Source organism: Oryctolagus cuniculus, chromosome 4, assembly GCF_051225735.1.
Source record: "Oryctolagus cuniculus isolate XC-2025 breed Fujian yellow rabbit chromosome 4, ASM5122573v1, whole genome shotgun sequence".
NCBI lineage: Eukaryota > Metazoa > Chordata > Mammalia > Lagomorpha > Leporidae > Oryctolagus > Oryctolagus cuniculus.
In genome coordinates, this window is record NC_142870.1 from 35,876,998 (window position 1) to 35,903,501 (window position 26,504).

General features: G+C 37.6%; 1 protein-coding gene and 1 long non-coding RNA gene across 6 annotated transcripts in view; one reads left to right on the forward strand and one right to left on the reverse strand.

The window, feature by feature from the left end:
• Positions 1-26,504, reverse strand: part of LOC149126951 (uncharacterized) — a 282,984-nt gene that overhangs the window by 157,995 nt on the left and 98,485 nt on the right. The window lies entirely within an intron of this gene.
• Positions 4,740-25,195, forward strand: LOC149126952 (uncharacterized). Its single transcript, XR_016232076.1, has 3 exons — positions 4,740-4,963; positions 8,178-8,327; positions 25,047-25,195. It is a non-coding gene; the product is annotated as an uncharacterized LOC149126952 (long non-coding RNA).

Here is a 26,504-nt window from a genome sequence, read left to right on the forward strand (position 1 = left end):
CCACATGGGATACTGGTGAGGGGGCACCTGGCTCCTGGCTTCAGATCAGCACAGTGGGCCAGCCACAACACGTAGGCCGTGGCGGCCACTTTGGGGGTGAACCAACGGAAAAAGGAAGACCTTTCTGTCTCTCTCTCTCACTGTCTAACTCTGCCCGTCAAAAAAAAAATGCCCCATTCCATGGCTAGAAATAGAAGTTATGTCAGTAGAAAGACGTTTAGGCACCTGTTCCTGTGTTAGACATCTAGTTTTCCACCACATGGCATGAACTCCTGTGCCCTTAAGGACAACACTGAATCTTGCTCTCAGCCTCTCCCAGAGAAGCCTGGCTTACAGAGAAGCCCGTCCCCCTCCCAGAAGTGCTGCCCAAGACAACTGCTCTCAATGAGAAGAGGGAAGCGGTAGGAAGCCCTGTAAGTTTGGTGCTTGCACTTGTTATGTCACACATGTTAAGACTGATCATCAAAATAAAACCTCCCCAAACCTTTGTTTTAAACAGAGTCAAAATACCACCTCTAGTCACTATTCCATTTGCCCTTAGTGATAGTGAATCCTCACCTTGTTCCATTGCTGACTGTACCCTCAGCTGCCTCAGACAATGTTCACTCTTTATGGAGCGGGGAAAGAGCGTTGGACGTCACCTTGCTGCCTCCCTTTTTAAGTTGCACAAAGTCCTGCTTGGCTCTGAGAATGCAGTGTACCACCACCATTTGGGATTGTGACATCACAGATGTAAAAAACTTGAGATAATTGCATCATGTAGTTTGTGTTTTTCTGAGACAAGACCAGAAAAACCATAGATAGAGGTAGAAGTCTGAGAAGAAGTAAAGAAAAAACCCTCTTTGGCATTAGACTCTGCTGCCTTTAAATTCTGTCTCTGTTACAATTAATCTGTTTCTTCATCTGTAAAATCAACATAATGCTGTTAACAATGATTCATAATTTCTGGGAGAATTTTGTAGTTACTTTTATAATATATAGACAGACCACTTCACTTGGCCAAAAATCAAATGACATTTTCTCCAAAGTTCTTCGATCCCTTGGCTTTCAAATGAGAACCTAAAAGGACTTTTTATTTAATTTGAATGGAGGAGATGTAGCAGTTAAGTAGTAGAATTAATAGAGATTAAAATGTCTTTCAAAATCTCATCTTCTTAGATCCTGGGAAGTTTATCTCAGCTAGAATAATTCAAAATTATCATTTATATCATCAGTCTAAACTGTAGGAAGTCTACTAACAAAATTTTGAATATTCTGATGAGTTGTCCCAAGAATGTCCATAATCCTACTTTGTCTTTGCACTCATTCTCACATCTCTATTCTTTCTGCTCCTGTCATTCTCTTCCTTCTGGTCACTCTTCTGCTCTCCTCTAAAGGTTCAGCTGAGCGTCCAGTTAAAAAGCAGGTTTTAGGGACATGGTTGAGCTTGAATCCCAGCTCCGCCACGTGGCATCTGTGATTGTGCAATGCTCGTAACCTCTATGATGCTGACACTACCGCCCTAAGAAAACTGTCGGGAGAGAGATCTGGCTATTCATCTGCAGTGCCCAGTTAGCATGAGCCGATCCCTCTCCTCTCATCTACTCTCTTCCTCTTATTTCCTGGCTTCCCTTTCCTCCTCTTGGCATTTTTTTCTCCTTCTATTATTCTGTTTATCTCACACTTTCATGGTTTTCTTTACAAAAAGAATTCTGTCATTAATTCTCATCCTTCTGTTTTTTCTTTTATGTACAGGTCCTTCAACCTCCCTCCTTGCTCAACTAAAGAGTTGACCTAAGTCACATTCATTTTAATGTGATAAAAAAATTCAGCATGGTTTGATAATTTTTTCTTTTAAGTCTAAAAACACTATTCCAGGCTGTCCAGGTTTTAATAAAGAAATGTTTTATGTCTTCCAAAATAATTTCAAAATTAATATGATAAAAAAATTTGTAGCTGACATATACTAAAAATATTTTTATGTTGTGAGCCTTTGATCCAACAGGCAACTCAATCTATATCAAACAATTCATTAAACAGAACTGTAAGATAAGAAATTCTGGTAGATTGCTTTCAGTTATGTTATCACAATTTTGCATTTATATTGACTATTCATGTATTATTTTTAAAGTAGATTTATTTTATATGACATTGAGTGTAAATAATATGTAAATTTTCTCTATTCATGCAACTACTTAAACTGCTTACTTAGCAAATTGAAGAATCAGTAGGATTTGTATTAAAATATGACTTGATGCTTTATTATTTCATTTTATTACTTTCTAATTTTACTTGAGGGTATATTTACATATATTTATATATGTTTATATCATATTTATTTTATATATATATTTTCAATTCTAATAAAAGACTGGTTCTAAAGAAGAGATACTTATGTTTTTCAGTGTGCATTTCAATACAGCATTATTGTACTGGTTCAGAGCAGATTACTGGAAAAAATGCTCTTCAGTATTAAAGTATCTAAATGAATTAATTTCTGAATCAATAATACTGAAAAGATATGGAAATGTCACTTTTAGAGGTATCTTGCATATAGTATTAATTAATTATAACACTGTTATATATCATTATTTTAAATACCAGGGTCTATTCTTCTGCTATCTGAAATGTTATTTTCACAGGGCATTGAGATGCTTTGGATGAGGAAAAAGTTACAATTTTCTAACTCATAAATCAAGGGTTGTGTGGATTTGTATTCTTGGAAGGAAGAGAAATGCATGCATTTATTCTCAATGAGAGAAACTCACAGGTTGCTTTCTTCCCTTTGTTATTTCATTGACTAATTAGACAGTGTGTTATGATAAACAATGCCTTCTTTAATTAGCTATAATTCTTTTTTTTTTTTTTTTGACAGGCAGAGTGGACAGTGAGAGAGAGAGACAGAGAGAGACAGAGAGAAAGGTCTTCCTTTACCGTTGGTTCACCCTCCAATGGCCGCTGCGGCCGGCGCACCACGCTGATCCGAAGCCAGGAGCCAGATGCCTCTCCTGGTATCCCATGCGGGTACAGGGCCCTAGGACCTGGACCATCCTCCACTACATTCCCAGGCCACAGCAGAGAGCTGGACTGAAAGAGGGGCAACCGGGACAGAATCCGGCGCTCCAACCGGGACTAGAACCCGGTGTGCCGGCACCGCAAGGCAGAGGATTAGCCTAGTGAGCCGTGGCACCAGCCTAGAATTAGCTATAATTCTTGCAAAGTATAATATTCCAGGAGTTGTTTTAAACAAATGGCTACTCAAAAAACTCTCTTTAACTATCATAGTTAAAAATCTTTTTAGAAGATGGTTTCTTTGAGGGATAGTGTGTTTCCCATTCATAACACTTCCCCAATTCTTCCCTAAGTGAGTTCACTGAGAATTGTTTTCCTTTCCCAGAAAGGTGCCCAAGACTAGAAGCAAATTTCAGTGTTGGTGTTAATGAGTAGGAGGCATCAATGGAATTGAAAGGTAAGTGTCACAGGAGAGACTGAGCGTAATCATTGGGAGGACAGGAGCTTCTGGATCTCAGAAGAAAGACTTGGATATTTCAAAGATGGAGCTGTTTCATGGGATAAAGAGTAAGGTTGGGATTGTGGATCATGAATGAGTAGAACAAAATAGTTTGTTGGCAGTTGAGAGGATGTGGAGAAATTGTGATGTTGGATTGGTCATCCTCATGAGTATGATATCACCCAGTTTCTTTTGATAATCAACCCTATCATTTCAGCAACTTCTGTTTTTCTTTTTTCCTAACATTACAACTGCAGTTCAGGCTCATAATCATTCATTTTATTCTGATATTTTATCCTGCATGGAATTTCCCACTCCTGCTTGCTCCAAGTCCATCATCTACATGGCCATCACTGTGATTTTTCTAAAACCCAATCATTTATTTCATCACCAATTAAAAACAAACATTGTATACCCATAGGTAAAGTTCATATCTGTTAGTATAGCACTGAAGCGTGCAAACTTTTTTTTTTGTTCTTATCCAATGGATTGCTTTCTCCCATATATTTTTTCCCAATACTTTCTCTACCTTGGTTGTCTCTACACTCTGCTGTCATATCTTGGCAAATATCAACACATCACTTAAGACTTGCTGATACTACCTCCTCCATCTATGATGTAGTCTGTCTATGCCCAGTCCCTACATCTTGCCAGACACTGGCCAACATTCCCTCTTTCAGCCTCCAATCATGTTGGGTATGTACTTCTCTTGTGACATTGATTAATACTGATTTATGCATATGTGTTTTCCCAGCTTGGTGGCACCTTGAAGCTGGGAATTTGTATTATTCAATATTTGACTTTGAGTTCCTAGCACCATATGTGATATTAACAGACACACAATAAAGTTCCAAGGACTCCTTAAACATCAAAATACTATTTGGATCATGTGAAATTGAGAAAGTGGTGATGGTTTTGAAAGAAATGTGAAACTAGAAAAACAGTATCAGCTTTTCTAGTAACAAGAGTACTTTAGGGTCTTCAGAGTTTCCAACAAGAGGAACATTCTCAAGGAAAAGAGAGATTGCTGGTATCATTGTGGGCGATTCTGTGAGGCTACCTGCCTAACCCATGCAGTTAGCCTGACCACTGGCAGGTGGCGGGAACCCCAGGCATATTTCTCCCCACCCTGGCCTTCTGCCAATCAGGTAAACCGCTCCAGGATGTGGTCCAGGCCCACCTGGAAAGCTATCCTAGCTACGTGATCTTCAAGCTGATTGAAGAGGTATATTGGCGCCAGTGTCAGTTACGTCCTATAGTTAGTGCTTTCCTGAGTTAGCTATGCCCCTTCTGCCTGCCCTTTAAAAGTGTTCTTGGCTTTGAATAAAGATGGACCTATTCACCAAATCCTGTCCCGGGTGCTTCTTGTGGGAAAAACACCATTGCCGCCTTGCAGTACAAGCCGCAAGACAGGAAAAGAACTACAAGGTTATGGAGCAATGGTGATGTCCTGGGAAAAGTTACAAGTGTTGAGTGAGTATATTTTTCTTTTAGACACGAGGATATATCAAAGAAGGGACAGTGTTACTTTCCTCTGAATTTCAAAATCTCCACTTGGTTAATGATGACTTAAGTAAGATTATTATAGTTCTAAATAACCAAGATTATTTTCATATATATAGAATATATAGAATTCATAAAACTTTGACCAAAAACACGCTTTATCAGAAAATGGAGATCTATTCAAGAATCTACAAAATAGATAAATTTAATTATCACACTTCTTATTTTTCAATCAGGAAAATCTATTTATACTTCTTAAACAGCACTGATTAATTAGTTCATAGGGTTTTTTCTTAAGAAGATGTTAATAGAAGTCCTGAATGGAAAATGAGGTTCAGCATCAGAGTTGTGATTAGTTTTAAAACTCCCCCAGCTCTACAAGAAATAATGCCAGAGATAAACCTTTTTCACTTTGTTATTCCAAGTGTTTTCAATTCCCATTAAGTAACATTCCTAGAAGCATTTTCTGAGGTATTTATCAAATCATTTTATCAAATGGTCTTCTTTTAATTTTACCTTCTATCATTAGGAGATACCATCCAAACAACTATAATGTTACTTTCTTTGATGTGTAATGTTTGTTGCTGGAAGTTAACAAAAAAAAATGAATTTTCTGTTGTTCCTCTACTAGAACCTGATTTTTATAAAATGACCTCCTATTATTGGGAGACCACTTTTGATCTGAAATATTTAGCAAAGTATTTCTTCTTCTGTGGCCTAAGGTGTTTTCATTTGTATTGAAAAGAGAAAGATTTAGATGGGAGAAGGAGTACATAAAAATTATTTAAAAATTATATCATATATGTAGAGAGAGTGGGACTATTTGTACTTCGATTAATAAAAATTTGTGATATTTTCTGGAAATAGAAATAAAATAAAATATGGATTTAAAAACCAAAAAAATGACAAAAGTTGACTTGCGCAATGAAATTAAAAAAATATATGAAGACGTAAGTCTCAGAAGGAATAAATTCCAGAGGTCTATTTATACTGAATGGAGATTACAATTAACAAGAAGGTATACTTCAAACTTGCTGATACCATATATTTTAAATGGTATTACCACAAAATATGGTAAGTATGTGAGGTGATAGATGTGCTAACTAGCTTGAATTACTCATTTCATAAGGTACACATGTATCTTTTAATTCCATTTCCCATAAGATTTCCAACTATCCTTGTACAATCTGTTTTGATTTAAAAATTTTTTAAGATTTATTTTATGTATTTGAAAGGCACATTTATAAATAAAAAGAGAGGCAGAGAAGAGAGAGGGAGCGAGAGCATGCGAGACCTCTTCCATCCTCTGTTTTACTTGCCAAATGGCTGCAAATATCCAGGTCTGGGCTAAGCAAAAGCCAGGAGCCTGGAACTCCATCTGGGTCTCCCATGTGAGAACAGAAGCACAGGTACTTGGGCCACCTTCTGATGCTTTCCCAGGTGTGTTAACAGGGGGCTGCATTGGAAGTTGGAGCAGCTGAGACTCCAGCCAACACCCTGTATGAGATGCCAGAGTTACAGGCGGCAGCTTGTCTTGTTGCACCACAATGCTAGGCCCTCAGTTTTTTTCTTTTTTAATTGTTAAATATCAGTGTCTTAAGGTGTATGGTTGCTTTATGTATTTTCATGCAAAATTTGATCAACCATGCTTTTCTCTTCAGGGTTTCAGGATTAAACTTTATTGATTGATTGTTGAAAGGCAGAAAGAGAAACACAAACAGGGATCTTCCATTGCAACATCCAGAGATGGACCAGTATCTAGGAACTCAGTCCAGGTCTCTCACATGGATGGCAGGGACCAAAATACTTGAACCTTCACCAACTGCCTACCTGGATGTACAGGGGCAGAATGCTGGAACTGGGAGTAGAGACTGAACACAACCCCAAGGCAGCCTGATAAGGGATGTTAGTATCTCAAACAACATCTTAACCACTGTACCAAACACCCACTTCATCTTTTAAAAAATGCATATTTACGTAATTCAGTATTATTTACAATAATTAAGCCTTTAGATCAAGATCAGCAGCATGGGGCCAGCATTGTGGTGCAGTGTGTTAAGCTGCCACCTGCAACACGGGCATCCCATAATTGAGTGTTGGTTTGAGCCTTGGCCCCTCCGCTTCTAATCGAGCTCTCTGCTAATGCACCTGGAAAAGCAGTGGATTATGGCCTAAGTTCTGCCACCTGCATGGGAGACCTAGATGGAGTTCCTGATTCCTGGCTTCAGCCTGGCCCACACCTGGCTATTGCAGGCATGTGGAGAATGAACCATTGGAGAGAGGATCTCACTCTGTGTCTCTCCTCTCTTTCTCTGTCTCTCTCTCTCTCTGGTGCTTTGCCTTTCAAATAAATAAATTAAATCTCTTTTTTTAAACAAAGTTGATGTGGGCTCAACACTTACTTTCTGTAGATTTAGCTGAGACAATTTCATCATCTCTAAAGCACAGAATAGGGAATAAAAATAGTTCCCATTAGGCGAGGCTGTTTTTTTTTTAATCTGTATAATAATGTAATGTAGTAACTTTGGATACTCTAAAATAAATGCTACACAACATTAATTATCATCACTCCAGGAGCAATGATTGTACCAAAAACAGAACACAGTATTTGCAGGCAGAAAATTAAGATTTAAGTCTGGCTCTACTTCTTCCTCCCTGTGCGCCTCTTGGCTTTGGTGACCTATCCTTGAGGATGCTATCAGCATTTTCTTTATAGATTTCTGTAAAAATCAAATGACAAAATTAAGATAATCACATCTGAAGCACAGTCTAGGAATACTTCAGCTGTGTACAACTCACTTTCACAAACCTTTCATATAAGTGGAACTCAATTTGAAATTCATGGACAAAATAATAAAGTTATAATCTTGTTTTAGCATTTGAAATTCTGTATTTGCTAATATAGGATGAAAAATCAGTGATGCACCAGCACTATGGCCTTACAAATAAAAAAAATAGTTCAAGAAAAATTACAATGTTCTATGTACATTGCAATGGATTTACACATTTGAGTAAAAATTTTAATCCTTGCTTCTCTCTCATTTTAACTCTCCCTCTTGCTCATACACATAAACATAGTCATACAAATGTAAACAGATATTTTTATTGTTCTGTATGCCTGCTAAGGCAGAAAGCAAGACAGTCCATTGTAACTTCAAAATAATACCCTTACTTTGTTTCCCAGGGTCTTTTATGCACAGTCACAGGAGGATTGCACAGCCCAGGAGCTGTGCAATTGCACAGGAGCTTTGGGCTGCTCAAGCCTTCTTTGTTCCTAAGGTGCCATCCTATTGTCTCCGTTGTCTACACTGGGCTGTAGCAGCCCAGCCTCAAGGTAAGATCCCCCAGTCACATCAGGTGATGATTTTTTTGTCCGTAGTGGCTTGTCGGTTGGTCCTGCTTTCTTCATGAGTGGAATCTGAGCAACATTATAAAAAGGAAAATGACCAAGTGTTAAAAAAAGGACTTCTTTTTTCTGTTTTCAGTTTACATTCCACATCTACATACCTTGTTCATCGTTTGCAGATTTGCTTTCCTAGTAGATGCTTTAAAATGAAATTGTTTTTAAATTCATGATAGAAACAGTATGAGGGTACTTCTGAAAGCTCATGGAGGAAGCCTAGTACTCAAGATGCCTGTTGCGATGCCCATGTCTCACATTGGAGGGTGTGGTTTGATACCCAGATCTGGCTCCTGTTTACAACTTCCTGCTAACTCAGACCTGCGGGACAGCAGTGATGACTCAAGTGGCTGGGTTCCTACCACTCATGTGGGAGACCTGGATTGAGTTCTGAGTTCCCAGCTTTGGTTCTGATACAGGTGTAAGGGGAGTGAACCAGTGCATGGGAGTTCCCACTCTTCTCAGACAAAAAGTTCATATAAAATAGAAATAAAAGATGTTTTTGGTTGAAAATAATTGAAATTCATGTATGTAGGGATCTTTAAAAGTTTATAAAACTTAAGAAAAAACTATGCATGGATTTCAAGTTTTTGCACCAGAAATATCTTATAATCCCATTTTCCTTGAGCCTTTTGAAGTCCTCTCTTATAATATACTGCAGTTATAACTATTTTCATGACATCCCACATTGTTATTATTTTCAGTATAACCACAAATATTAATGTCCAACTAAGTGCCTTCCCCCTTGTTTGCCATACATTTACCTTTATTCATCTTGGTGGCTTCATCTCAGACAATTCAATCTGACTTTGCACCTGCTTTGCCTTAAAATGTAAATGCTAGATTGGCCCTTGATGAAACATCCCCGAGAAGTGTTCTGTCACCCAGCTCATCCAGGAATTTTGGATGCTGTCCTTTCTGGGTTCACAGAGGATCTTGCCTACCAGTCTCTCTCTGGTCCTGCTTCAGACACTGCAAACCAAACTTTCAAAAAAGTCTTGTGTTTGGGTTGTGGGGGGAATGTATGTGAAAATACAAATACCTTTGTATTTCAGATATAAAGATATGATTGAATAATTAGCATGATCTGTAAAATTCTCACAAATACACATATGTTAACAGTGGCAAAGAAACCAGTTCTGAATTCCATTAAACAGATATCAGAGATGAAGTAACGCTTTACTTTTTGAAGGTCAGATAGACCAAGCAATGCAACTGACTTGCATGTTATCATAGGGTTAATTAATATTTGCTTTAACATTAATGCTTGTGATGTCCAAAAATGTAAAAATGTCTCCTAGATATTGCCAAATGCCCACTCCATTTCTCTCTCTTTCTCTGAGAAAATACTGCCCCAATGCTTTATGAATTAAAATTTTTGTTTCCCAAGATACAATTTGCAGTGAAAGCATGGGATACAAATTCAAAAAGAGCTCTAGCCCTACCAACTTAGATGATAATGAATCTGTTGCAGGAAATGGTTAAAGGACTTCAGGGCTAACGGAGACATAGATACTGAGATGTATAAGTAATGGTTGATAAAATTATTCCATGAAATGTGATTGAAAAAGCAATATCTTAATTAATACTGGGATATATCATTTAATATATGTGAAGTGGTATCTCAATTGATAAGTTAGCTCTCAAAGACTGATATTTGGCTCTTTGATATCACCAGAATTTGGAAGCTGTTTTTATTGAGAAATCATAAATTTATATATATTTTTCCTTTATTGAGATTTATTGTAGCTTTTTGCTGCTTGAACCAATAGAAGTAGTTGCATCACACAATTTCTAGCCACATAGTCACTAGCCACAGTCATTAGCCATTCAAATACAGTATAAATGTAAAATCAAAACTGTATTTCAAAGCATTGCTATTAATAAAGATGTTAAATAGTTCATTTTCATTGTTTATAAATATTAAAATTATAATAATTTAAACATATGTTTTAATCAAGTATATTATTAAAAGATACTACCTACTTCCTTTTACTTTTTTTTTTTTTAAGATTTATTCATTTGAAAGAGTTACAGAGAGAGTTAGAGACAGAAAGAGAGAGGTCTTCCATCTGCTGGCTCACTCCCCAAACCAGAGCTGAGCTGATCTGAAGACAGGAGCCAGGAGCTTCTTTAGGGTCTCTCACATGGGTACAGAGGTTCAAGGACTTGGACTATCTTCCACTGCTTTCTCAGGCACATTAGCAGAGAGCTGGGTTGGAAGTGGAGCTGCTGGGACTTGAACAAATGCCCATATGGAATGCTGGCACTGCAGGTCAGGGCTTTAACCCACTGTACCAAAGCTCCAGCCCCTCCTTTTACTTTTTTAAAAATTTGTTTTATTTGAGAGACAAACACACACACACACACATGCCCAGAGAGCAAGGCCGGGGGTGGAGGGGAGGAGAGAGACTTCTCATCCAGTCACTTAACTGCAAAATGCCCACAAAGTGGGAAGTCAATCCAGATTTCCCACACAGGTGGCAGGAACTAAATGCTTGAGCTATCACCTGCTGCCCCTCAAGGTGTGCGTGTGCAGGAAGCTGGAATCAATAGCAGAGCCAGGACTTGAATCCAGGTCCTTTGATGTGGGATGCAGGCATCCCAGGTAGTGATTTAACCACTGTGCTAAATGCCCACCATTACTTTAACATTTAAAAAGAAGTATTTCGTTATTTGAAAGTCAGAGATACAGGGATGCACTGTTTCACTCCCCTGTTGTTCACAATAGTCAGACCCTGACCAGAACCAAAGCCAGGAACTCAGTCCACATCTCCTACATGGATGGCAGAACCTCAACTACTTAAGGCATCACACTGTCTCCAGGATCCATTATCAGAAGGTGGAGTGAGGAGGTAGGATTGAGTATCAAACCTGCATGCCCTCACGTGCAATGTGATTATTTTAACCAGTGTCTTAACCAGCAGGCTGAACACCTGTCCCCTACTCTTTTAATATTCCACTAAAAGGTAATAAGTCACAAAGTGTGGCACATACTGTATTCCTATTACATATCACTAACTCAGAGCATGATCATACAAATGTTTGAAAATATGGATTATCTAATATAAATCTAGACATTGTTTTATTAGCTAAAAATGAATTAAAAGTTCATTTCTCACATATTACAACATAGATGAAGCCTGAGTTTAAAAACGGTGTCACAAAAGGTTGAATGCTGTGTGATTCTATTAGGATAGGAGATATAGAGCAGTAACAACTCTGGAGACAGAAAGTGGAATGCCAGCTACCAGGGGTCAGGGGAAGGAAAATGTTCAGTGGGTGTCTCCAGTGTTATAGGATGAGTAAGTTCTAGAGATTAATCAACAGTGTGGCTACAGTTAGCACCACTGAAGTTAAAACCCAGTAACAATAAATGCTATATTATGTACCAAAAAAAAATTTAAATGAAGTAAACAAAAAAAGAATATGAAAAAGTTTTGTTTGTATTTCCAAAATAAGGCAAATTTCCCGAGGCATAACTTAGACATTTTTATCATTTAACATTATAATGGTAATGGTACACATTTCATGATTTGGACCTAGTTCACTCCAAGAATGATGGTTTCATAAGAATGGAATAGGATAAAAGTACCTTCTTTCCAATCTATTTCAAGAGAAAGTATCAGTGATTTTTCATAGGAATTACTCAAAAAAGTTGTTGCAAACCCCTCAGTTCAATGATGTTGTGTTTTCCCCCTAAATGTTTCCATAATGTGCAAAGCCAGCCTTTATAAGAATCCATTTATTTCCCTGGTGGGTTCACAAACATTAATTGATTAGAACAAAACACCATCTTTTCCCAGTGAAATATTCAATGCCAATATATTTCTTTTTAATACAATTACAAGGTGATAATTAATAAAGCCTTCCACTCCAGTCCTTACCATCAAAGTATAACTGTAATCTATAACTTTTTAATTGAAATTATTATAATCACCCTTTCATGAGGGTATAGAAATAATGTCTTTTCATGGATCATGAAAATATACGTATACAAATAAAAATCATGGATTATGAAAAAATGTAATTTATATCTCTTCTGAATCTGTTAGCATAATTAATATATTCTCTTTTAGAATATTAATTACAATTTGAAATATGGAAAGAATTCTGGATCAATAGACATCCTATTCTCAATATTATAACTATAGAAGATTAAAAGGAGAGGTACATAAACAAATAAATATCATTGATTAGAAAACTGTGAAATATAAAAATAGTCCCCATAAAATCAGATACCCCATTAGTCACTAAATTCTTGCTCTTCTACTCTTGTAGTTAATGAGCACAGACATGAAAGAAACACACTTTGTCAAGCCTATGTAGCAAAGATATTGGTTGCTGGCAAAAGGCATAATTCAAGTGGAAAAATTAGACTTAATGTCAATTACACATCAAGTGGCATTTCTTTTAAATGCTTAATGCTTCTCAACTCAGACTGCAATTTAAAGAATCAAATTAACCCAAAGTGGCCTGGAATCTCTAAATTCTAAGAAATCTTACTTTTACACTGATTGTTTATGTTTTGAGAAAATGGACAATACATTAAAAATTAGATAATGTTGTACACAAAACTGATTTTATTCTGACTGCCCTGACATTCCTTCTCTCCAGCCAAATTAACCAATCGGCAATTCTGGAAGTAGTTGTATCATTTTATAGGTCTGGGTTGATTATGCCATGAAATTGGCCTACTACCCAGTAGAAAACATACAAAACCCTCCTGAGTGATGTTGGTATTTGGCTTGTTCTTTTCCTTATTTCTCATGTCTACTGTCTGGACTAATTCCCTGAATTTTTCTGATTTACTGTTTACCAGATTACAATTAGACACTGATAGTGGCCTGGCCAGCATCAATTCTTTTTGATTTTTGGTTTCCAAAGTGGTAAGAAGTCTATGGAAAGCACTCTGTCTCTAAGGCTCACTTGAAGCAAGGATGGCTGTTAGCAGAATTCTGCTCAGTATTATGTATGAAAAGTGAAAGCCTGTGGTCTTCACTTTTTCTGAGAAAACCCTTTAACATCTTTTTTTACTTGGCCTTTTGCCTTGAACTTGTAACTTGTTTCCTGTAGAAAATGTTAGTGCGATGCCTGGAGGTGTAGCAGATAGATTTCAAGTGTAAGATTGATCAGGAAGGCAGGTAGAAAGATTACAGGTCTTGGCCGGTGCCGTGGCTCAGTAGGCTAATCCTCCGCCTGCGGCACCAGCACTCCAAGTTCTAGTCCTGGTTGGGCCCTGGGTTCTAGTCCCGGCTGCTCCTCTTCCAGGCCAGCTCTCTGCTCTGGCCAGGGAGGGCAGTGGAGGATGGCGCAAGTGCTTGGGCCCTGCACCCGCGTGGGAGACCAGGAGGAAGCACCTGGCTCCTGGATTTGGATCAGCACAGCATGCTGGCCATGGCGGCCATCTGGAGGGTGAACCAATGGAAGGAAGACCTTTCTCTCTCTCTGTCTCTCTCACTGTCTAACTCTGCCTGTCCAAAAAAAAAAAAAAAAAAAGATTACAGGTGTTTTCAAGGTCTTGAACAGTTGTACTAATTTTGAATTTTTCACTTCAAATAGGAAGGAAGACACTGCTAACCCATTTACAGGTGTCCATCATCAGTTACAATGCTAATGCTGTCCCCAGTTGGTTTATGATTCACGGTGGTGTTTTCTGCTCTCTCCCGTGCTGTGACTAAACCCTTGACCTAGTTTAGTGGGAATATAGACAATGGCTATAAATAATAATTGAATGGAAAAATGACCATTTCACCCATATACAGTTTTTTTTTCAATTATTCATTCATAATTTCTCTCAATGAAAGAGAACTAATGACAATGCAACATCTAAATATTTCCTGTGTGATTACAAGATAATAATTAAGTTCATTTAGATTAAGCCATTTCCTGTCAACAGTTTATTCACAGGAATAATTTTATGCAGACTGCAATGCAAATAATTATACATTACTTTTTTGTGTGCTCTGTTTGTTACCACGGATCAGGGAAAGCCTATGATATTTGCCTTTTTGGGACTGGCTTATTTCACTAAGTACAATGTTTTCTAGTTGTACCCATTTTGTTGCAGAAGATAGGATTTCATGCTTTTCTATGGCTGAATGATATTCCATAGTGTATATGTTCCATAGTGTATATTCCATAGTATATATGTTTTGAGACCCACATCACTCTGTACCATTTCTCTATAACGCTCTGTATATTGCTGTATGTGGAGCATACAGTTAGCTGATTCTGACACACTGAGTGCCTCTCCTTTAATCCTATCAAACTGGCTCAGCTTCCCTAATAGGTGCCCTATACCCGTGGCCAGGATAAGGTTTCTTGTCCAGAGTATTTCACCTAAGCCATGGCTATTATAGCCTGAAAGAGAGCAGCCACTAAGTCACTTGGTCCTTCTAGTAACCCTACTTAGAACTCTACTCTCATAAATAAGAGTTATCTTATGTGTGTTCTAACAGTTGAGCAGTTCTCAAATGGAGATGACAAGGGATGCTGTTAAACATCATGGGTATGCACAGGAAGGACAACCTCCCTTATGAGAGAGTAACGTAAAACAAAATGCCAATAGTGCCAAGGTTGAGAAAGTTGCCTAGAGTAATGTTCTTAACTCTAGCTGTACTTTAGAATGAAATGCGGAGTATTAAAATAGCCCCTATGGCTTGACTCTAACCCCTAGAGATTCTGCGATTCTGGTTGTTTTTTTTTTTTTTAAGATTTATTTATTTATTTCAAACTCAGAGTTACACCAGAGAAAGGAGAAGCAAAGAGAGAGAGAGAGAGAAAGAGAGAGAGAGGTCTTCCATCCAATGGTTCACTCCCCAGTTGGCAGCAACGGCCGGAGATGTGCCAATCCAAAGCCAAGAGCCATGAGCTTCCTCCAGGTCTCCCACATGGGTGCAGGGACCCAAGGACTTGGGCCATCTGGCACTGCTTTCCCAGGCCATAGCAGAGAGCTGGATTGGAAGAGGGCCAGCTGGAACCAGACCCGGCGCCCATATGGGATGCCAGTGATTCAGGCCAGGGTGTTAACCCATTGAGCCACAGTGCTGGCCCCACAATTCTGTTCTAAGCATTCTGGAGTAGGGTCCAGACATATTTCAGCTCACCATAATTAATTCAAATACAGCGAAGTTGAGAACCACTGAGATGAGCATAACATGTAATTGTGTAGAACAGGCTGAGTCAGAGGGTTGGTAGTAGATGGTGAACAGAGAGGCTAAGCTGGAGTAGACATTAGGCCTAACAGTCAAGACGCTCTGTCCCACACCAGAATCCTAGGGTTCAATTCCCGGCTCCAGCTCCCTGATAATGCAGAACGGGAACGCATCCCTGGGATGCAGCAGTGATGACTCATGTAACTAGGTGCCTGCTACCAAACAGGAGACCGGATTGAGCTCCCAGATCCTGTGTTTGGGCCCAGCCATCGCAGGCACTTGGGAAGTGAGCCAGTAGATGAAGTGTTCTTTCCTCCTCTCTCCCTCTCTCTCACACTCCCTTTCTTCTTCTGTTTTTTTCCATCTTACTATCAACATCTGCCTCTCAAATCAATAAATTCAATCAGAAAAGGGCTAAGCTCACATAGACTAAGAAACAGACCTGAGATGAAGGCTTTTTGTGCAAAAGCAAAGAACATCAGGAAAGGGTATTGAAGCAACTATAAAGTGTGTAAGGAAGAGACATTTAAGATAGAGCATAAATAACTTGAATATTTTAAAGGCCCTTTATATATCATTATTCAAGTGTATGTTTGGTTATACATCTATATATACAGGTTTATGGTTATACAGGCAACTGTCTGATTGTTTTTTATCCTGTTAAGTGATACCAAAGGAAAAAAATGAAAGTAATTTTATGCTATGGTAGATTTGGGGCTTATCTCTTTTCATTAAAAAATTTGATATTGTATTTGCTTTAAGAACTCCATTAAAAAGTTAAAAGCCAAAATACGAATACAAATTTCATGTTAAAATTTGAAAAGAAAAAATGGATGACTAAAATGTAGAAATTACATCACATATCAACTTGTAGAAACAACGTGAGATATTTAGATCTCTTGTTTTGATTTTTGTATTTTGCTGCTAAGAGTTTTGGTCTAAAGGTTTCTTGAAACTGAGAAGGAACCTAAATATCTTCTCAGGATTCATTTTCCTATCCTAGCTCTAAACAATTCCACTACTAAATCCCTAATGTCTGAAATTTTAGAGTGAAAATGGTATCACTGTTTCTACCAGTTATCTTCATCTCTCAAAAAAGCCTAAGACAACACATTCTTTTAGTGTAATTATCAAATATTGCATCTAATTTAGGCCTAAGTTTTTTTTTAACCGGTGAATCCATGATCCAGATCTCTCTGTACTCAAGGACGTGTTTATTTAAACTCACAAAAACAACATTCAGTTCAGTGTGATGATTGTTGCTCTGTTATATATGGTCAGAGGCATCTTAATTTTGCCGTATGTGGAGCCTGTATTACATCTTTGACTTCTGCGTAGTTTCATAATTCATTTGAAATATGGTTATGAAATGAAAATATGTGCTTGTGATGTTCCAATGCTAATTAAGTAATAGCAAGCTTCTTCTTGAGATGTTTTTCACAAACGATTGATACATAGATCTCTGACAGCAACATGATTAAGTCTAACACTTTATTTTTCATTTTTATAGGTAATTTATCAAGCATCTCTGAAGTTTTGATTGCAACATTCAAAGTAGGACCTTGATCAGATTCATTGTGAGGATCCAAAATATAGATAAAATACAGTACATGAATTACTGACATAAGTAGCAAGAGCATACACGCAATATTCTTTAGTGGTCTTTCATCTTCTCCAGGGACTTTTCAACCATATTTTACCAATGTTACAGTAGGAAATGCATTTCCCATTGCAACCCAGAATACATACAAGAAACAAATATTCTCATGAAACATTCTTACAATTATGCATGCAAACTACTTTAGCTTTCTCTTCTGCAGTTATTAAATTGTTAAAATTGAAAATTTCTGATTAATGAATTTTAACATGCAATTCAAAGAATACTAAGCAAGATTGTAAAAAGGAAACTTATAGATCATGTAGAATAAAAATAAAAACAAACAAACAAAACCAGTGAATGACAGAGGTAGGGGTTACCAAAATTAAAACTGTAAAACGGTTCAACATTTTCTAAATGATTATAACTCTTTAAAAATTTAGCATACTGAACATAAACTTTCAATATAACAGGATTATGTTTCAGTTTCTTACGGGGTGATAGACTGTGCCAAATATGATATTTTATTCTACTGTTAGTTTTTCTAAATTGTTGTTTTCTAAAATATTGTCACTACTTATTCTCAAAAATGACATTTTTTTCATGATGGCTTTCCATCATTTTTTTAAAAAATTTTATTTATTTATTTGACAGGCAGTTACAGACAGTGAGAGAGAGAGAGAGAGAAAGAAAGGTCTTCCTTCCATTGGTTCACTCCCCAAATGGCTGCAACAGCTGGAGCTGTGCCGATCTGAAGCCAGGAGCCAGGTGCTTCTTCCTGGTCTCCCATGTGGGTGCAGGGGCCCAAACACTTGCGCCATCCTCCACTGCTTTCCCATGCTACATCAGAGAGATGGACTGGAAGAGGAACAACAGGGACTAGAACCAGCGCCCATATGGAATGCCGGCACCTCACAGAGAATTAACCTAGTGTGCCACGGTGCCAGCCCGATGGCTTTACATCTTTACTACTTCAAAATACAGTTAACAAGGATGGAAACAAACCAGTCCCAGAAATGTTCACAAAGAAATATCCAAGTAGTAGAATATACACATTCCAAATGTGGAGAACCTTCCAATTCACAAGTACATAGCTGAAGATCGTAAAACTTTTGACAACACTAAATAATCATTATGACACCCAAATCTGATGGTACATCATATTAATTTGTTTTATTGATAAAAAGTGTCAGATAGCAAGTAGTCACATTTAATTGCATTAACTGATAATCTATTTGCATTTTAACCAAATATAAAATATTCAGCTGTCTCAACATAATAGGTTGGTATTACTGAAATTAAATAATATCAAAAATGTTAAAGGACATTTATTTTGCTAAATACATATTTGGAAATCAACTGTATACCCACTTCTGAGCAGATGATTTATAATCATACTGCTTAAAACTATGACTATAATTTCTGTATCAAAGACTCATACATTTGCTTATGGAATTACAGGAAACTGCCTTATAGTTAAGAATAAGAGATCAACTTTTATCAGCAGTTTTGTAACATTCACTTTATCCTAGATCAATTGTTTATAAATAAACTACAGCTTTATCCTCTACCTATGAGCTTGTTTTCTTTAGCTCAATTCTGTATAATTTTTACAACTTGTATCTATTGCTGGATTTTTTTCTTCAGATCTTTATTGTACATTAAACTATTTTTCCAGAGTGACGTCAGATTATTCAGATAAAACTTTATGAAATTTAAATTGCGTTTTAATAATGTTCCTTTTAATTACTGAGGTAAAATATAACATACTGTTCCAGCATAAATCCAAGTATTTGTTCTGTGTACTATCATAAACTATTGAGTTATTTTAAAACTAAACAAAATCAAATAAAAGAAATCAGCATATGTGCTTCAAAGAAGCACATTACTGGACAATTCTCCCAAGGGCTACAGCATGCACATTGTTCTTAAGGGAATTTTCTATGATAGATCATATATTAGGCTACAAAACAAATCTCAGTAAATTTAAAAGGCTGAAATCATACCATGTATATTCTCAGACCACAAAGGTAAAAAACCAGAAATCAAGAATGAGAAAAACCATAGAAAATTTACAAACACGTGGAAATCAAGTAGCAGGCTCCTGAATCACCAATGAGTCATTGAAGAACTTTCAAAGGAAATAAAAATCCTTGAAACAAATTAAAATAAAAACTTAACACCGCAACCTGTGGGGTATAGCAAAAGCAGCATTAAGAATGAAGTTTACAGCAAATATTGCTTACATTAAAAACATAGAAAGATCCCAAGAATCTAATGATCAATCTGAAGGATTTAGAAAACAGGAACAAACACTGAAATTTTACACTTCAACCAACTGAAAATTTGTGAAGTGACTTATGCTGGAAAAAGAACTTCCCAACACTTTTTTGGTCATTATATGGAAACTTAAGAATATGCTTCTCTTTAAGGGAAAAATTAGAGCAATATAAAGAATTTAAAGTAGACTAATTTTTAAATTGCAGATATGTTTACAGACTACATGTTCTGAGCTAGTTTCAAAACAAAGAGACTGTTCGAGTTCTTAAGAGCTGTATCATCTATTTGGCATAACACTAAAAATGTTAAATATTTTGTAAACCTCCAGATTATATATTCCATTTAAAATACTTACATACTTGCACACTTAAAATATTTTAAATATTTAAGAGTATATGCATATATATTGACATATTGAAATTGACTTCAAAAATTCATGGAAAATTGAATGAAAAGATGTTTATTTGGATGCAAAAATTATTTTAAATCCATGCACAGTTTTTCATCACACATTTTCAAGAACTTTTTGAAACCCCTCATAAGCTTGGGTATATGTTTTTATTGGGTTTTTTTTTTGTACCAAAATATACTTTACATCCCATTTTCCATGAACTTTTTGAAGTCCCTATGTAAATATTTTTGAATATGTGTGAATATATATATTTTTATTGGCCTTTTCTATTTTGTTTTTCAAACAGTTCCAGCCTGCTGGTTAATAAGTTTCAGGTGCTTTCATATTTTAAAATGTATACTTCAAAGCACTAAAGTTAAAAGCTGATAAAAAAGGTGTAAGTTGCACTGGGCCTTGGGAGTAATCGCTGCTGGCCTTTGTCTAACCTCCCACTCTCAACACTTCCACATACACAAACACACTGAGTGAACCTCTGCCATCAGGCACTCACTCACAACTCCAAAGCTGCATTTGGCCCTCAGCAGCTCAAATGGAGAATCCCCAGGGAGTCAATTAGATTACATTGCAACTGCAGACAGCAACATCTGGACACGGCATTTTACCTAAGTGAGTGACAACTAACTTTTCCCTAGCATTGTCCACATTGCTCTTACCGCTGCTGACAGAAGGTGAGCTAAGATTCAAGCAACTGCAAACCCTCTTCGCAGCAGACATTCAGTAGTAGAACAACGGTGCTGTTCTATGGCTTTTCCAAACTAAACTGCAAAGTTAGCTTCGTGGTGTTTTTCATTATGATAATTCATGCGGATAACCCATCTCAAAACTTACATGAAAGCTATAGAACTTGGTTAGAGAAAAAAAATTGCCCTGTCCATATCAAATCACAGAAGTTTAATAGCTCAGCAGGGACCATTCTATATTCCATAGAAGCGATTATGGTCCACTCCATGTGGTTTTACAAATGATCAAGGTTGCTTTTGTATGATTTAAGTCTAAAACCAATGTTTTGGACATGAACTTCAATAATTTAATGACATTTATTGAAATCTTTACTTTTTATGTATCCACTAAAATAACTATGCAAAAAATAAGAAACCCATGACTGAGATAACCACAGCTTTCAGTGGGAGAGGATTCTATGTAATTCTATATAATTCTCTTGAACTGCATGTGTCTCAAATCCAGTTTGCAAAGATGAAGTTCACAGTGTGGACATTCCTTACTAATCTCTTTCTTTTTTTTTTAAACTTTTTTTAATGAATATAAATTTCCAAAGTACAGCTTATGGATTACAATGGCTTCCCCCCCATAACGTCCCTCCAACCCACAACCCTCGCCCCTTCCCCACTCCCTCTCCCCTTCCATTCACATCAAGATTCATTTTCAATTCTCTTTATATACAGAAGATCAGTTTAGCATACATTAAGTAAAGATTTCAACAGTTTGCTCCCACACAGAAACATAAAGTGAAAAATACTGTTTGAGTACAGGTTATAGCATTAAATCACAATGTACAGTACACTAAGGACAGATCCTACAAGAGGAGTAAGTACACAGTGACTCCTGTTGTTGACTTCACAAATTGACACTCTTGTTTATGGCATCAGTAATCACCCTAGGCTCTTGTCATGAGCTGCCAAGGCTATGGAAGCCCCCTGAGTTCACCGACTCTGATCATATTTAGACAAGGCCATGGTCAAAGTGGAAGTTCTCTCCTCCCTTCAGAGAAAGGTACCTCCTTCTTGATGACCTGTTCTTTCTGCTGGGATCTCACTCACAGAGATCTTTCATTTAGGGTTTTTTTTCCCCCCCAGAGTGTCTTGGCTTTCCATGCCTGAAATACTCTCATGGGCTTTTCAGCCAGATCCACATGCCTTAAGGGCTGATTCTGAGGCCAGAGTGCTGTTTAGGACATCTGCCATTCTATGGGTCTGCTGTGTATCTCACTTCCCATGTTGGATCGTTCTCTCCCTTTTTTATTCTATCAGCTAGTATTTGCAGACACTAGTCTTGTTTATGTGATCCCTTTGGTTCTTAGTCCTATCATTATGATCAATTGTGAACAGAAATTGATCACTGGGACTGGTGAGATGCCATTGGTACATGCCACTTTGATGGGATTGAATTGGAATCCCCTGGTATGTTTCTAACTCTACCATTTGAGGTAAGTCAGCTTGAGCATGTCCCGAATTGCACATCTCTTCCCTCTCTTATTCCCATACTCTTTCTTCATATCTACAAGTGCTTCCTTCTCAATAATGTTCTTCACGATCTTTTCACAATTGCAATATCTCTTTCCACATCACTCAAATCATCTGCCTACACGTTATTTTTCTTCATTGCACCCACGATCTGACCATTTACATATTTTTAGTTGTGTATTCTCTATTTCCTTCCCCTACAATGCAAACTCAGCATGGGCAAGGAACCTTTGGGTATCCATCCATTGATATATTCTCAAGGTCTACAGTAGTGCCGATAAGTAGAAGGGGATAAATACATATTTGGGAAGGGGTAAATAAAACATGGATTTTGCCAAAGGATTTCACCCTAAAAAGGCATGCATAATTTTTTTATAGTAACTGATAACAACGTAGGTTAATAATAGTACTTTTAAAAACTTCTGGCCGGTGCCACGGCTCACTAGGCTAATCCTCCGCCTTGTAGTGCCGGGACACCGGGTTCTAGTCCCGGTAGGGGCGCCGGATTCTGTCCTGGTTGCCCCTCTTCCAGGCCAGCTCTCTGCTGTGGCCAGGGAGTGCAGTGGAGGATGGCCCAAGTGCTTGGGCCCTGCACCCCATGGGAGACCAGGATAAGTACCTGGCTCCTGCCATCGGATCAGCGCGGTGCACCGGCGGCAATGCACCAGCTGCGGCGGCCATTGGAGGGTGAACCAACGGCAAAGGAAGACCTTTCTCTCTGTCTCTCTCTCTTGCTGTCCACTCTGCCTGTCCAAAAAAAAAAAAAAAAAAAATTCTACCCTTTCTCCTGATAAAAGAGTTAGAACACACTATCCATTCTTGTGGGATGCAGCTGTCAACTCCAGAGAGAAGCAAGGGAGTGGCCATTTGAGGGATCTGATAAGTAAATAATAGCAGGCAAATTGCAGTATGCCAGATTTAAAATACTGACAAAACAATACAATTTTTCCTTTATAGTGTCTTCCACTTTGAACTTAAGGCAAAATGCAACTATAGAAAAGAAACAAAAAGTCAGTGACAATCGCATGAACAGCAGCCTGGGCAAAGCTTCCCAGTGTTTCCTTGATGTCATGCATGTAAAGTGTGTGCTATTTTGCAGTACATATGGAGCAGTTACTATGACAGGTCATATCTTGGGCCATAAAATCACCCTTAACAACAAGAGAATTTATATCACATGCAGATTGTTCTTAAACCACAATGGCATTAAATTTGAAATATCAAAAGATTCAGAAAAAACATTAGAAAATTTAAAAATACCACTTTTAAGTAACCTGTGGATCAAAGAAGTACCAAACAAGGGAAATTAGAAAATATTTTGAACCCAAAAACCTGAAACTGCAACATATCAGACTTGATAGGCAGTAATTACAGCAGATATCATAGGAAAATATAGACAAATGCTATATTAGAAAAGAAATAACTTACATTAATAACCTAAGCTTCCACCTGAAGAATCTAATAAAAGAAAAATAAGCCTACAACAAGCAGAAGAAAGGAAATAATAAAGATAGTGTAGAAAGCCAGCACGGCCATAGCTCACTAAGCTAATCCTCCACCTGCGGCGCCAGCACACTGGGTTCTAGTCCCCATCGGGGCACTGGATTCTGTCCCAGTTGCCCCTCTTCCAGGCCAGCTCTCTGCTATGGCCCAGAAATGCAGTGGAGGATGGCCCAAGTGCTTGGGCCCTGCACCCGCATGGGAGACCAGGAGAAGCACCTGGCTCCTGGCTTCGGATCAGTGCGGTGCGCTGGCCGCAGCGGCCATTGTGGGGTGAACCAATGGAAAAGGAAGACCTTTCTCTCTGTCTCTCTCTCTCTCACACTGTCCACTCTGCCTGTCAAAAAAAATAAAAAAAATATATAGTGTAGAAAAAATAAATAAATGCTTGTGTCAATCCAAAAGACAACTCTGGGGCCAGCGCTGTGGCATACTGGGTAAACCCACTGCCTGCCGTGCGAACATCCCAAATGGATGCCGGATCAAGACCCAGCTGCTCCACTTCCAATCCAGCTCCCTGCTATGGCCTGGGAAAGCAATAGCAGATGGCCTAAGTCCTTGGGCTCTTGCACCCACATGGGGGACGCAGAAGAAGCTCCAGGCTCCTGGTTTTGAATCGGCCCAGCTCTGGCTATTGCCGCCATCTGGGGAGTGAACAAGAGGATGGAAGACCTTTCTCTCTGTCTCTCTGCCTCTGCCTCTCTGTAACTCTGCCTTTCCAGTAATAAATAAATAAATATTTTAAAAAACCAGCATGATTATGATGTTGAATAAATAGATGAGGGATTACCGTGATCAGGGATGGAACGGGTTCAACTACGAAGAGAGTTTGGAGGAGGATAGACCTTTGTGCACCTTGCATGGGATGGCAGTGGTTATATCAATCCATATACATACTAAAATACATAGTCATGTACATCAGACATTGGTTGTTCTGGAGGTTAATTTAAAAATATTTTAATAATAGTCGTTTAATATCACTATTAGTAGATTGCTTCTGCTTAAAAGGGAGTGTCAAAATTGTATAAGTATGAAATGTATTATTTCTTTTTGCAAATGCTGGCCTTCAAAATACTAATTGTAAGACTTTCCTAAAATTCTTTCACTTTCCTGAGCTTTGTATGCTCCATCCTTAAGCCAGGGTTGGTGCAACTTCCCACGCTGGGCTGTGGTGAACAACCCTGCTGTAAAGGACACTCTGGCGAATGGCCTTGGAACTCACTCCAGTTCTCAAGAAACTGATTTTAGTCTTCCCACTTAATTGTAAAACTTAGATTTCAGTCACTGCCAAACACAACTAAAGGAACGTACAGTTACTTTAGGGAATATAACTATTACAGCATTTTTTTATGTTAAGAATGTTTCACTAAACCAACAAATTGCTATCCATACATTTAAGTAACTAGGGGGCTGGCATTGTGGCATAGCGGATTAAGCCACCACCTGTGATGTGGGCATCCAACATGGGTGCCAGTTTGTGTCCCAGCTGCTCTGTTTCCCATCCAGCTCCCTGCTAGTGGCCTGGGAAAAGCAGCAGAAGATGCCCAGTTTCTTGGGCCCCTGCAAACCATGTGGAAGACCTGGATGAAGCTCTTGATTACTGGCTTTGGCCTAGCCTACACTGACACTGCAGCCATCTGGGGAGTGAACCAGTGGATGGAAGACGTTTCTCTCTGTGTCTGTCTCTGTCTGTCTCCCTCTCTCACTCTGACTTTCAAATAAATAAATAAATATTTTAAAAAACATAACTGAATGATTTGAAGTTAATAGTCACAGTTGTGAATTAGATCAATAAAATATGTATCTGCTCTAGGAAGAAATTAAATCTATAATAAATATTTTCATCAGCTTTTTTTGGTTTTGTTTTGTTTTCCTAAAACAACATTCTGAACCATAATTACACTATTAAAAATATGTGTCTGGTGTTAGGAATAATTTCAATATAGATACATTAATTGCACCTGCTGCTTTATGGCTTCTCTTTTTTTCAATCATCCCAAAATATGGCCAGATGTCTGCTTCTCATTTATTACCATAATATTTCTTTCCTTGACCCTGTAATATTCTTAATCCTCAGTGTTATTCAACATAAATAAAAATATCCTTTAATCTTGAAGCAAAAGTAAATAATTCTTTTGGTATCTCTCAATAAACCTTCAGGGTTAACATTTGACTTGCACAGTTGAAAACTGTGATAAACAACTTGATATACTTCACTGTTGAACATGAGAATTAAATAGTTTACTTCTTTTAAACAATGCATGGAAAACTATTTTAAACTCCTTTTGCTCACACTGGAACTAACCTTAATACATATCTTACAATCCCTTATAGTCATTACAGAAAATAAGTTCCTGAAAATATAGGTTCAATTTTATATTCTGTAAAACAAATAGTTCAATAACCACATTAGATTAATAATTTTGAAGCATTCTACCACAAAATTGTGATGAAAGAATAAACTCAACCAAAACTAAATCAAAATAATTACCTCTGAAGTCCTTCATAATATGTGTGGGTTATATTTGTGTAGATGTAAAACATTGCATTTGGCAAAACAAGAGAAAACAATTTACTCATCTAAAGCAGTCCTTGTTATCCACAAGGGATATGTTTCAAGACTCCTAGTGAGGACTTGAAAATCCAGACACTACAAATCCCTGTATACAAGAAGACATCAAGAAAGTTTGTGGAAAAAGCAGAACGTAAAGGTAAATTGATTTTGGTGCAAATTCATTTATGAATTCATGCATACTTTTTCATAATACCCTTTTCTATGAGCTATTTTCCCCTATACATGCAAAGCTATGAGAAGTTGAATTTATAAATTAGGTGAAATGAACAATAGTGACAATAAAATAGAACAAGTCTAACAATCCCCTGTTCAAAAATTGTTATATGAATTTCTCTCTGTCTCTCTCTCATATCTTGTTGTGTTCAGCTTCAGACTGTACCTGAACTCGG